Genomic DNA, 13,253 nt, shown 5'->3' on the forward strand with positions numbered 1-13,253 from the left:
GTTATCTGAAAAATTAAGTATTCAAGAAATATTTATATTGTAAAAACCTTTCTAAAGGCTGAATGTAGGCAGAATATTATTACTATTGCCTGTGGTACGCAGAGACCCTTCTCTTGGTACCTCCTGATTCACATGGGAGAATGTTTTAAGGTAAACACTGTCATCTCGAGCCCTTCTCCAATTGTTTTTCGTTCCATCTAAGCCCACACTTACTTGGTGGGCATCCACTGTGAAGGTAGCCCCAAGGTCAAGGCTCTTGGGTCTGGGGCAAGTCCTCACATTCACATTCCCCTCCTCTTGGTGTTGGTGCTTCCCAGGAGAACCAACCAGTTCTGTGTTTATTCTGTCGATGGTGCTGGTCAGATGCACAAGGAGCTCTGGAGTAAGTTTACTATTCCCTTCCTTGCTACTCAGCACAAGTTGTTCTTTGAGGAGGTTGATGATATTGTGGGCATTCTTCAGCTTTCCTTGGAGCTTTCTGAACTCAGCCCGAAGGCTACTCTCACTCAGACCCTCCTTGGTTATCACAGTCTCAACCATCACCTCGCCCTTCTCCTTGTCTTCCTTGACCTCCCATCCATCAGACATTGCTTCTTCCTTCTGCTCTTTCAGCTCTGCATTCTCAAGGCAAAGGCTCAGCATGGTGTGAGGCTTTGGCAAAGGCTGCAGGAAACACACATAATTGAAGGCTAGGTCTGGACCTGACAGCAGTTCCTATTAGTACCTCTTACCCACATCTCAGCCCACAATAAACTCAGACATACCCCAGAGCATGAAGCAACCTGAGACCTATAACAGCTCCCTAATTTTATATACAAGAAAGTCAAGGCTCAGGAAGAGTAAGAGACTTGCCCAAACTTCCACAGCTTCTTGTTGGCAGCACCATCACTAGAAACCTTGGACTCAAGGCATGCAGGCTAGTTTTCTTTACTTGTGCCATGCAGCCTCATATGTTCTAATTTTTAGTAGCCTCTGGAATAAAAAAGAGTACTTACCACTGTTAAAAAAAATAAGACCTTTTCTGTAACAAATTTATTGTTATAAATTCTGCAGTTCTATTATTTATCATCAGTCAGTTTCAAACCATTGGGACTTAGGAATACAGAATAAATAAATAACACTAATCAGAACTATTATTACAATGAAAATGTACTTAGATAATTGTTTGCTTTATATCTGGCTCACATGATAGAGATAACCTTCTTGAGAGCAGGACTGTGTCTGTCCTATTCATTCCATATCCCAAGTGCCTACAAAAGTGCCTGCCACATAAATCATTTGTATTTGTTGAAGAAATAAAGTGGACCAAACAGCTAATTTTCACCAAGACATTTCAGATAAATTCTTTCCACAACAACAGACTCATACCAGGATTGAGTGGAAGGAAACATGGCTGTAACAAGTTTATTCACTTAACTTCTTTGAGCTTCAGTTTCCTTTTACATAAAATAAGGATGATAACACTTATGTAGTGGAGTTAGCAGATGCTTAAATGAAATTGCATATACTGTATGGCTGGCTCAGGGTCTAACAGGGAAGTCATTCAATCCCTGCTGTACTAGCTGCAGACCTGAGAAATACCAACAGCAGAATCCCATAAGGTGCTTGTTAAAAAAGCTGTAGAGCTAAGGCCTATGAATCCACATTTTAAGTTCCATAGGTGATTTTTTTTTTTTTTTGGTAGTTTTAGTAGAGACGGGTTTCACCCATCTACTGAGTAAGGATGGTCTCAATCTTCTGACCTTGTGATCTGCTCGCCTCATCCTCCCAAAGTGCTGGGATTACAGGCATGAGCCACTGCGCCTGGCTGGGAGTCCAGTTTTTGGTCTGCTTATGTTAATGGACACAAGATCTGATAGATGAAAAGTGTGATAATAAAGTGGCAGTAAGCTTGTGGAGTATCCAATAAACTGAAACACTATTTTTTGAATTGAACTGAAATTTTTGTGTTGTGAAAACGAGAGAGTTTATCCAAAGAAAGATCTGGCTTGGCAAATAGGAAGGATGGTGGTCCTCACCGGTTAGATGAGGTCATGACCATGGGATCTCCATGATAAGATCAGTGTCATTATAGAAAATGGAATAAAGACCAAAGTGCTCTCTCTCTCTCTCTCTCCACCATGCAAGGACAGAAGGAGAAGGTAGTAGTCTGCAAGCTTAAGTGTGCTAGGCAGGAGTAGAAACAGGTTTTAGTGATCGTTGAAACACCCAGGACAGTGCACTACTCTTTGGGAGATGCTGTGCTTGGGTCTGATCGTTGGGTTTTGAGATAGAGGGTGGTACATGATGCTGACAGGGAACTCACTGGTGTGTTGAGTTTTAGCATCTGTGACTCTGAGATGCATATGAGGTCTTTATAAATTTAGAAAGTGAGAGTAGAAAGTACAGGTTTGTATTTTAGAAGGAGATTTGGGAATACATGTAGCTCTGGTTGATACAGATAATATGTTAAGGTTTGTTGGCCAGAGCTGATGTGTGTCTTGGGTGTTGGGCAAAGAACAGAGAACAGCCAAAGCTCTTTGAGGTCAAGGTGAAGGGTGATTTCCTTGTTGGACTCAAGTTTATGACTCAGCCTGGACCTAGCTTGGCTTCTCAGCTAGAGAAGAAGCATGATTCCATGTCACACACAGCTTCTGTCTTTGAAAAAGTCATAATGACTCCCAGATCCAACATGTGGGGCAAACCCTGGATTTTTCTCTTCAGTTTAATCTCTCCAGGGAAAATTGAGGAAAGAAATCTCTCTACTATTTGAACTTCATCAAAAGACTAATATGTTAATATTTTGACCGTCAATATTTCCTTAATCTAGTCTACTTCTTAAATAGCTAATACATCAAAGCATGTTAACTTAGGAAATTGGAATCTCCCTAACAATATTGACTGCAAGCATTATTAATCTTTTTATATCACATTTCCTTCAAGTGCTTTATACATCTTCAAGCAGACAAATAATAGTATTATAATGATTATACGACCGATCATTACTCTTTTGCCAAAAAAAAAAAGCAGCAACAAAAGACTAACTCAGTATACCAACCTTTGTTTCTTCATTATCTCTACCTTGATTCTGTCCTTTCATTTCCTCTTTCTTCTAATTCTACTTCTGCTTCTTTTTTCCTCCCTGGATTTGAACTTTACTTACCTAAGCTATCAGTTAGGTTACCTTCTCAGACACTAAGGCAGCAGTTTGAGGTTGAGAATTGAAGATTTAGGATTAGAGAAAAGAAACATGAATGAATTTCTGATGTTTTATTATGGGGTTTGTAATGCAGGTAGAAAGACCTTTTTCAGAGTTAAGAGTTTGATCCGACAAATGAGCTATTTTGATATTTATAACTTTGTCTAGTAAAAGTTTCCTATAAAAACATTTGGTTTGGATGTCTTTGTTAGCTTTTAGTCAACACTTGAAAAAGCCACTTGCAAGTTTCTAAGTCTTTCTGGATACTCTTTTCAGTTATCCTCCGGGCAGTTGGTAGGGAGAGGCATTGGTAGTTCAGTGGTAGACTTCCTGCCTCCCATGTGGGAGACCTGGGTTCATAATCCTGGACGATGCAATAGGTGTTTTTAACTTCACTGTGACTTTTTACCCATCTTCCCAGAAAAATTATACTGCATAACCTAATAGTGCATTTAGGGGCTTGGCCACCACAAGGTAAAATGACGACAACACTCACCAAAGTAGTGGCAAAGACATTCAGGAGACTAACCCAGGACCCATGCAGCTGAGCTGTTGGACTAAACAAACCACTTAGCAAAGTGGCAAGCACGGAGTGTTTCTTGTGAGTCACTGCAGTTTTCATATTGGTACCTGTTACTTTCATCTATTCTCTGGGCAGATCCCTGCAAACCCAAAGAACCATCAGGTTTCTGATTCGCGTGCTGGACCTTGGCCTTACCGCTGAGCCACTATGGAGAGGATCGAGAAATGAAACTCCAGGAAGGAGAGAAGCTGCGGGCGGGCAGTCACCTCAGAGGTCCAAGAGGCCTCAGTGGCCCAAAGAAAGGTGTGTGGGGAGCAGCGGAGACTGGTCCTTGCACAGAGGTAGCCAGTGGACCCTCGGGGCTCTACCCCAGACACCGTGAACTGAATTTGCTAACATCGTCAGCCACCTTGGCCTCCACGTGTTTTGTGGGCCCACTGATGTTCTGCGAGGGATTCCGTGTGTCTGGCAATATGTGTCAACACGTGTTTGCCTGAAATTTGGCCGGGCACAGTGGCTCACGCCTGTAATCCCAGCAGTTTGTAAGGCCTAGGCGGAAGGATCACTTGAGTTCAAGAGTTCAAGACCAGCCTGGCTAATATGGTGAAATCCCGTCTCTACAAAAAATACAAAAATTAGCTGCATGTGTTGGCATGCACCTGCTATTCCAGCTACTTGGAAGGCTGAGGCAGGAGAATCGCTTGAACCGGGGAGGCAGAGGTTGCAGTGAGCCAAGATCGCGCTACTGCACTCCAGCCTGAGTGACAGAGCGAGACTCCGTCAAAACAAACAAACAAACCAAAAAAACACGGAGCGGAAGAAGGCAGAGGTGCTGATGGGACAACCAGAGCTCCCAGGAGGCTTGCTGTAGAGGCAGTGGCCAGATCCTGAGAAATGAGATTTTTTTTAAATTATGTAGCAGAATGGGGAGAGAGAAACGGAGAAGCACATGAAAGAGAGAAAAGCACGATAATTTGCAGACATCAAAGAATAAAGCATAGGAAATAGTATGAGTGTTTTTACATTTAAAAAATATAAGAAGTACAATGGTTGTCAGCAGGCCTTGTGGTCGTGTAGTGGTTAATACTTGTAGTTGTGGTTCCCACAACCTGGGTTCTAATCTGAGTCACAGCAGTGTTTTCTATCCTGTGATTGTGGCTAATAGACCTGTCCTTTCCTTCGCCTTTAATCCTAGCAGCCTCCAGAGAGCAGAGTAAACTGCTGGCCTGGAAGGGCGCCAGCTTCTGAAGTTTAGCCCACAGTGCATAAACTAGGGGGTGGCCTGGCCAAAAGGAAAGCTTGGACATGCCCTTTGTCTCACAATTGAGCAGAAAAAATTCTCATAGGTGAAGATGCCGCCTCTCAAGGGTCTTTTGTCTGTAGCTTTCACTGATGAAATAATGCGATTATAGTCTTTTCTGGTAGAGAAAACGGCTGTATCAGTGGAATTTTTTTAAAACACAAAATGAGAATGGGCATTTAATGAGTTTACAATAAAATCTAAACTATTTGTCATGGTCTACACCAGCTTGCCTCCATTCCCCATCAGCTGATTTTTATGAGAACAGTAAATTATTTCTATTATTATGATTTTTGAGATGTAGTCTTGTTCTATCACCCAGGTTTGAGTGCCATGGCTCAATCTCGGCTCTCTGCAACCTCCGTCTCCCAGGTTCAAGCAATGAGAACAGTAAATAAACTACAGTTCACATAAAGTGCACAAATCTTTAGTGCAATTCGTTTAATTTTGATAAATGTAATCACCACCCAGCTCAAGTTATAGAAAATTGCCATCATTTGAGAAAGTCCTGTTAGAGCCCCTTTTCAGGCAATTCCCACCCTGCGTCCTCTTAATCACTATTCTGATGTCTATTCCCATAGGTTACAATCGCCTGTTCTTAAAGTTCAAATGAGTGAATGTACATACCTTTTGTAGAAAGGTCTTGTGAGATGACTCCAGGAGCAAAGAGCAACCCTCACAAGGCCCAAGTCCTCCCAGAGCACAGGGAAATTCTATCCTCAGACCGAAGAAGGGAGAGAAAGCACATTTTTATGTCTCCCTGGTGGTCTAGTGGCTAGGATTCGGCGCTTTCACCGCCGCGGCCCGGGTTCGATTCCCGGTCAGGGAACTGTTTTGCACTGGCCGCCCTCCCGCAGGAATCTCTTTACTAGGCTGTCAGCCGGCCTGCTCCAAGGGCCAGATGCAGAATAGTCTCCGCAGCGAGGGGCAATCCCGGGCGAAGGGGGGCAGGTCCTGGTGTACCTCCTCTCACGTTTATCTCCTTGTCTGTCATCCGCAGAAGCGGCTTTAGGAGAGCGACTGAGCGTCTCGCTCGGGTGTACAACAGCCGTGCAGAGGTGCCAGCCCCCGTGGAGCTGCACCCAATAAGCCCATCCTCTTTGCCGTCGCCGTCCCGGAGGCGCCTATAGGGCTGAGCTGCAAATAACTAAGAGAGAGGCCAAACCAAGTCATGGCGTTTGTGCGTTCCCTGGACATGGGCACCGGCCAGTCAGCGCAGCCTCCTCACCTCCCTTAGCAGCTAAAGTGCTCGTTAGGCCGTCGGAAGAGGTGACTGGAGGTGATGCCCGCGAAGTTGGGAGTTGGGTGAGCGGCAGGTGAGGTCCTCGAGGGCGGTCCCGTTTGCTGTTTGAGCGGCAGAGGGAGGCCGCGTTCGCTGAGCCAACGAAGACAGCAGGTGGAGTAGGCACAAATGGAAAACTGTTGCCGGTGCCCTAAGCGGAATGCAGGTGTAAAAATCAGCACTAGGACGTCGAAGCGATGGTACCATAGTCAAATCCCACAGTGTCTACACTCTACCAAGCACTTACGCACACTCCCCATTTTCCATTCAGTACCCTAAGAGGGGTTCAGAAGAACCCCGCGTCCACCTTAAGCTCAGGGGAGAGCGGGAGCCAGGGAGGTGAAGTGCACAGACTGGGGCAGAGGCGTCGGGCAGAACCGCGGGGATGAGAGGGCGCGGTGGTTGCGGGGCGGGAGCCGCTGCTGAAAGGCGGCCTGGGTTGTGGTGTGGGGTGACTGTCGGTGGAATCTTTGGCGGAGAGTGGTTTGGAAGAATGGCGAGGGGCGGCAGTGGGGAGGGTGACCCTGAGCGTTCGGCCAGGGCGAGGAGGCTGTGCTGTCCCTGCAGGGCATGCGCTCAATCCCACTTACCTGGCAGGGTAGAGACGGCGGTCACGAAGGGGGTTCTGCCAGAATGAAGGTTCTTCATCGCACTCTGGAGTTGTTGATCCCTGTGATTTCCTCAATGTGGGAAACTGTTTGTACTAGAAGAGGGCTGCGCTCTTTACTTAACATAATGGAGTTCAAGACTGACATCGCCTCACGCCCACCCAAAAACATTTACATGGCTTCCTCACGCCCACCCGAAAACATTTACGTGGCTTCCTTGTCACTTTTTTTTCTGTCCTAAAGTCGCCTTATCCTCACACCCCCTCATTTTTTTCTTCCGTACTCAAGAGTGTCTCTCTCTCTCATTAAAAGCTCCACCAAATATTTGAAGTATCTCAACCAGAAAGACTCCAATAAATACATTATTTCATTCGTGGAAGCTACAGACCAGCTAGGTTGAGAGTTGCTTGATATTTTCTGCTAAACGGTGAGACATAGAGAACTTGGAAGATTTCTCTTTGGGCCGTTGTTTGTGTACTATTATTGGGTTTCCTTCTTTTCCCCAGACAGTATGGCGCTGTGGGGCCAGCGGTAAACCCTGCTTTCTGGCTTTCTGGCTGCAGATAAAGGCCGCAGCTGGTGCAGGAATTAAAGCAAACCAAAAGACACGTGGGTTCGCCCCAGTGGGTCCAAGATAGAGTCTGACTGTACCAGGATTCGGATTAGAACAGAGGTTGCTGCAGGCACAAGGCAGGGTACTAACCACTATAGAATCCCAATGCGCCCCACACCTCCTGCCCGTCGTTTTCCTTCCCCACCCCTCTTTTATTTATTTGTGTATTTTTTTGAGAGACAGAATTTTGCTTTGTCGCCCAGGCTGGAGGGCACTGGCGCGATCTCGGCTCACTGCTACCTCCGCCTCTCAGGTTCAAGCGATTCTCCCGCCTCAGCCTCCCGAGTAGCTGGGACTACAAGCGTGCGCACCACTCCCAGCTAACTTTTGTATTTTTAGTAGAGACGGACTTTCACCATGTTGGCCCGGCTGGTCTCAAACTCCTGACTTCAAGTGAGTGATCCGCCCACCTCGGCCTCCCAAAGTGTTGGGATTACAGGCTTGAGCCACCGCGCCCTGTCCCCCGATTTTTTTTTTTTTAATGTAAAAACATTTATGCGATTTTTACTTCTTTATTCCTGGGCAGCTACAGGTTCTTGTGATTTTCTCTCACGTCTTCTCCTCTCCATTCTGATACATCTCCCATCTTCTCTGCATCCAGCCCGCGCCCTCTGCACGGGCAGCCTGGGCTGTCGCATTGTCTCGTCCTGGTCTCCCCTGCTTCTCCCTCCTCCTTTTCACGTTTTCCTTTTTGACTCGCCTGCCTCTTTCCAGCTCCCGCCCCACGCACTCCGTCTACTGAAGCCGAGTTGAGTGAGGGGAGAAGCGGAGCAAAGGATTGCCTGAAGGCGGCGCAAAAACCCAGAAAGAGCTACCAGGAGAGCCGTCGGGTCGGTCAGCTTTCCTTGGGCCTTACTAGGCTCAGGTTGGGGTCGCAGATCCAGGCATTTCCAGAGGCCCTGGCTTCTGAAGCAGGAGAGGGTCAACGCAGGGTGAAGGCCATTCGACCGCCCTCTGGTTTCAGAGTCACGCAATGCACACGTTTCCAACGTGCAGCAACACGATTAGTCGACTCGGCCTCAGCCTCTCCGGTTTTCCGAAGCTTTGTAGTCAGCACACTTTTCCTGCAGAAAGCGAATGGCAACCCCTAGAGTTTAGTGATTGCTTAATTTATGTTGAGACGAAGACGACCAAGCGAGATTGTCTCTGTGGTGCAATCGGTTAGCGCATTCGACTGTTAACCGGGAAGTTGGTGGTTCGAGTTCACCCAGGGATGTGCTTTTAAATGTTGGTAGTTGTGGTTAGGCGCGGTGGCTTCCGTAGATTAATCCCAACACTTTCAGAAGCCTACGTAGGGGAAGCCTCACCTGAGGTCAGAAGTTCAAGACCAGTGAGAATCTCCTCTCATTTAAAAGATGAAAAAAGAAAAAAGTTGCAGGCCTATGACCGTATTTGAAAGTGAGAGACTGTTCCCTTGTGTCTTGTGCATCCCATGAGGACACAAAGCAGAAGGTCCCCCTCCAAGCCTCCTGGAAAAAAAGATCCCTCCAGAACAAACTAGGTTGTATGTATGGGAACCTGAAAGTATATGAAGAAAGAAACTTCAAAAATTCTGCCTTGCTTTCCACAAAAATTAACCCATCATAGTCTGCCTTCAAGTGGTGTCGTACCTCTTCACATTACTCCTCTCTGCATTTATGCTATTGTCATGCATTTTACTTTACACGTGTTATAAACCTTACAATCCATCTTTATTACTTTTGTTTAAAGAGTCTGATGTGTTTTCATTTGTTTGTTTTTGTTGTTTTTAAGACTAGTCTCGCTCTATCGGACAGGCTGGAGTGCAGTGGCACAATCTTGGCACACTGCAACCTCTGCTTCCTGGGTTCAAGCAATTCTTCCGACTCAGTCTCCTAAGTAGCAGAGATTACAGGCGTGAGCCACCACACCTGACTAATTTTTGTAATTTTAGTAGAGAGGGGGGTTCACCATATTGGCCAAGCTGGTCTCAAACTCCTGACCTCAAGTGATCCGCCTGCCTCCGCCTCCCGAAGTGCTGGGATTACAGGCATGAGCCACCATGCCTGGCTAAAAGTCAGATGTTAAAATTATGTTATTTGCCTACGTAGATGTCATTTCTAGTGGTGTTTCTTTTTTTTCTTTTCCATCCTGATTTTCATCCGATGTCAGTTTCATTCTGCCTGGAGGACTCATTTAACTTTTTGTTTTCTTTTATTTCTTTTTGTAGTGTAGGCTCATGGTAGTGAATTTTCAGCTTTTGTAGAATTTCACATTGACTTTTTCCCCTCAGTGCTTTTAAGATGTTGTTCCACTGCTTTCTCACTTGAATCCTAGCCACTAGGCCACCAGGGAAGTGCCAGCAAGCGTTTTTCATTCCTGTTGCCTTCCGAAGGTTTCTCCAAAAGGTGAACCTGCCCGCAGTGCTCACGAAGGCTGCCAAATGCACAAGTCAAAACTGATCTAGACGCTCTGAAGTCCGCTGTGCTCCCTGAGGAGTGCGGAGCCACTAGAATCGCAAGCAGCTTCAGACAGGAGCCAATGAGGCCATTAAAACCCTCAACAGAGGCATCTGTGAGTTCACTGTGGTGGCTGCAGACACCACGTTGCTAGAGAACATTCTGCACCTCCCACTGCTGTGTGAAGACGAGAATGTGCTGGGTCTGCCTGGAATGTTTGTGCACTCCAGGCAGGCCCTGGGGCGGGCCTGTGGGGTCTCCAGTCCTGTCATCACCTGTTCTGTCACCATCAAAGAAGGCTGATTCAGTCCATTCAGCACTCCATTGAAAGGCTCCTAGTCTAAACCTGTGGCGTCTAAACCTGTGGCGTCTAAACCTGTGGCCTCTGCTGCACAATCTCTGCTGACTCCTCCCCCTGAGGTTATTTTCAGCTGCTTTCTATTTTTATAAAATATTATAGTACTAAATCTGGTTTCTGGGGTTTTGTACAGTTTTTGTTCTGTTTTACAGGGTTGTTTTCCCACTTCTCCCTGCCCACCCTCTCTCTGCCATCCTTCTCCTCTTATCCTCTCCATTGAAAAATGAAGAAATGTTCAGAACAGAAGAAGTACAGTGGTGGCACCATCAAAGGCAAGAAGGGCCAGGAGACCCTGATGGGAGCAGGGATACGGACCTGGTTCTAGCTTCCAGTCACTAACTTTCGACTGTGTGCAGGGAACAGTGGAAGTAAACACCACCCACTATATACCCCTGTGCCTGGCATACAGAATCATTCATATGTGAAAATGATCGAGGGGTTTCCTTTGCTTCTAGGGGACTATGGATCATATTGGGAGGAAGCATGTCTTCTGTGAGGTTGTTTCATTTATGTCCAAGTGTCATTTACTAATGTCGCCCTGTTGTTTGCTTTTGTAAGATGTTGTATGTTCTTCCTCCACCTGACAATTGTGCCCCTGATGGCGGCCGGGCAGCAACATACCAAACAGATGTGATGCAAGATTTCAGAGGCGGGTGAGTGAGACATGGATCAGTGGACTCAGGTCTTGAAAGAGTCCGGAGTGGCAAGGGCAAAGAACATGAACTGGTGCTGGAATGAAGGATTCTGGGAAGATTGTGGAGACCTGGCTGGTAGCTACAGCAGAGATGATGGAATCCAAGGAAACATATTCTCTCTGGTGAATTGAGATTTCTTCAGTAGTCCCAGCTCTGATAGCCCTTACCCCTGTTTCCTGCCACAGTGTGGGTCATGTGTATTCTTTATCACATGAGGGGAGTGCTAATTCATGTGTCATTTATTTTGTGAGCATCCTAATAAATGTATTCATATCCCAGTTTAATGAAAAAAACCAATCTAGAGATGCCCCATTTCAAGGTGACAGCATGGCTGTGGAGAGATGGCCACAGGAGCCAGCACAGTGGACCAGGTTGCTGTGAGAAGGCAAAAGAGGAGGCACCCAAGCTGGGAAGGGGCTAAGCGCTCAGCCCCTGGGACCACCAACAGCAGGCCTGAGAGACATGCAGGAAACCAGACAGCCTGGATGAAATTTCTTTCAAGTATGGCCCGTGGTCCCTGACAGAACACCATAGGTTTCCCCTAAAACCTTTCGCATCTGCACTGTTTCCATCTTAGTTGGAACTCTTTGTTCTCATCCTTGCAATACACAGAGAAAAAAAAATCATAGACTTTGTTTTAAGATAGGGTCTTGCTCTGTCACCCAGGCTGGAGTACATAGCGTGATCATGGCTCACTGCTGCCTCAAACACCCGGGCTCAAGTAATTCTCCCAACTCAGCCTCTGGACTGGCTAGGACCACAGGGGCACCACCACAGAGACAGGGTTTTACCATTTTGCCCAGAATGGCCTCAAACTCCTGAGCTCAAGGGATCAGCCTGCCTAGGCTTCCCAAAGTGCTGGGACTACAGCATAAGCCACCTTGCCCAGCCAACCAGAGTTCTTTTTGATTCCGATATTTTGCTCAGACTCCACATCAAGGTAGGAATTCATGTTTTCAAGTAGAGATGTTACTCTACACAATCCTCTCCTTTCTGATCACTGAATTAGAGCAAATGACTGTCCTGAAGAAGGTACCCTTGGGAGAGTGGGTTGGCCTGTCTTTCCACCCTTTCTTGGCTCTGCCCTCACCTTCAAGCCTCTTTCTGGCCTCTGCTCAAGGTCCAGAGACATGCTAAGACCTCTCTGTGCGGCTCCTCTGGAAGAGTCAGGAACCCCACACTTCCTGTTCAGTCCGCAGAGAAGCTTCAAGCCGCACGCTTTTGGGTATGACAGGATCCCACAGGGCACAGATACTCAGTGGCCCACGAAGTGAGTTTGTGGGTCTCCAGATACCTGCAGCCCTTTCTGCTCCTGTAGGGTAAAGGGCAATTGCCCTTTTTTTTCTGTCCAGGAAGGACCCCAAAGTGTTCTGAGTCAGAAAGACGGTGAATCCTCTCTTCCGGGTCAGTGGAGAGGGAGAGAAAGAGATTTCAGAGGGAAGAAAGCAGAAAAAGATGCCACAAAATTGCCTAATCAAAAGTTCCCATGATGCCTGCCTCATCTGGAACTGGGCTCCCAGTCTCTAGTGAGGGAGACACAGTCCAGTCCAGTCTCAGTCTCCAGGCTGAGCCAAAGCAGAACAAAGCTGGACACTGCAGCCTGGCATCCAGCGAACATTCAGTCACTTTCCCCAGCGTGGGAGCATTCGAACTTCGGATGTGAAGGAAACATGGTAACCGCTGCAGTAAGAAAAGCAACTGCTGGAGAAAATGGCACTTTCTTCCCCAAATTTGTTTCTACACTCGTGTCTAAAGAACACCTTAGGAACAACATTAACATCTTTCAGCAAAAGGAAATTCTGCCTGCTGACCTTTTGCTGTGAAACAAACTTGAAAACTTCACAGACACTGCGTTTCTCTGAAAACTGCCCTTACCTCTTTGTTACAATTCACTTCAAGACCTGTTGAGCAGGAATATTAAAAAGGCAAATAAAATGTTTCAAGTGTTATGAAAGAATGCAATAAAACTGCCCTTAAAAAAAAAATCTCAGGATGGAGGTGGAGATCCTGTGATCATGAAATCTGAATAGGCTGCTCCTATGTCCTTCACTGGTGATGGCTCTGAAACCCTTGTGTTTTATAAAACTCGTGGCCTGCTCTTCCAACCAGTTCAATGCAGGCCAAGAAGCACAGTTTGGCCTGGGCTGGATGTTCTATATTTTCAAACAGTCAAATGCCTTGAGACACAGGCTTTGCTACAGTACCTGCTAAAACTTCAACGTGTGAATAAATATAGCTTAAATGGAGTCATATAGACTAAGCGAGAGTGGCAGTGAAGG

At 46.4% G+C, this 13,253-nt stretch overlaps 1 protein-coding gene and 1 non-coding gene across 2 annotated transcripts in view; one reads left to right on the top strand and one right to left on the bottom strand.

The window, feature by feature from the left end:
• The window catches only part of LOC139360234 (myomegalin-like), a 139,221-nt gene that overhangs the window by 98,378 nt on the left and 27,590 nt on the right, over positions 1-13,253 (bottom strand). The window lies entirely within an intron of this gene.
• Positions 5,759-5,830, top strand: TRNAE-UUC (transfer RNA glutamic acid (anticodon UUC)). Its single transcript has one exon. It is a non-coding gene; the product is annotated as a tRNA-Glu (tRNA).

The sequence above is a fragment of the Macaca nemestrina genome, chromosome 1, assembly GCF_043159975.1.
Source record: "Macaca nemestrina isolate mMacNem1 chromosome 1, mMacNem.hap1, whole genome shotgun sequence".
Taxonomy (NCBI): domain Eukaryota; kingdom Metazoa; phylum Chordata; class Mammalia; order Primates; family Cercopithecidae; genus Macaca; species Macaca nemestrina.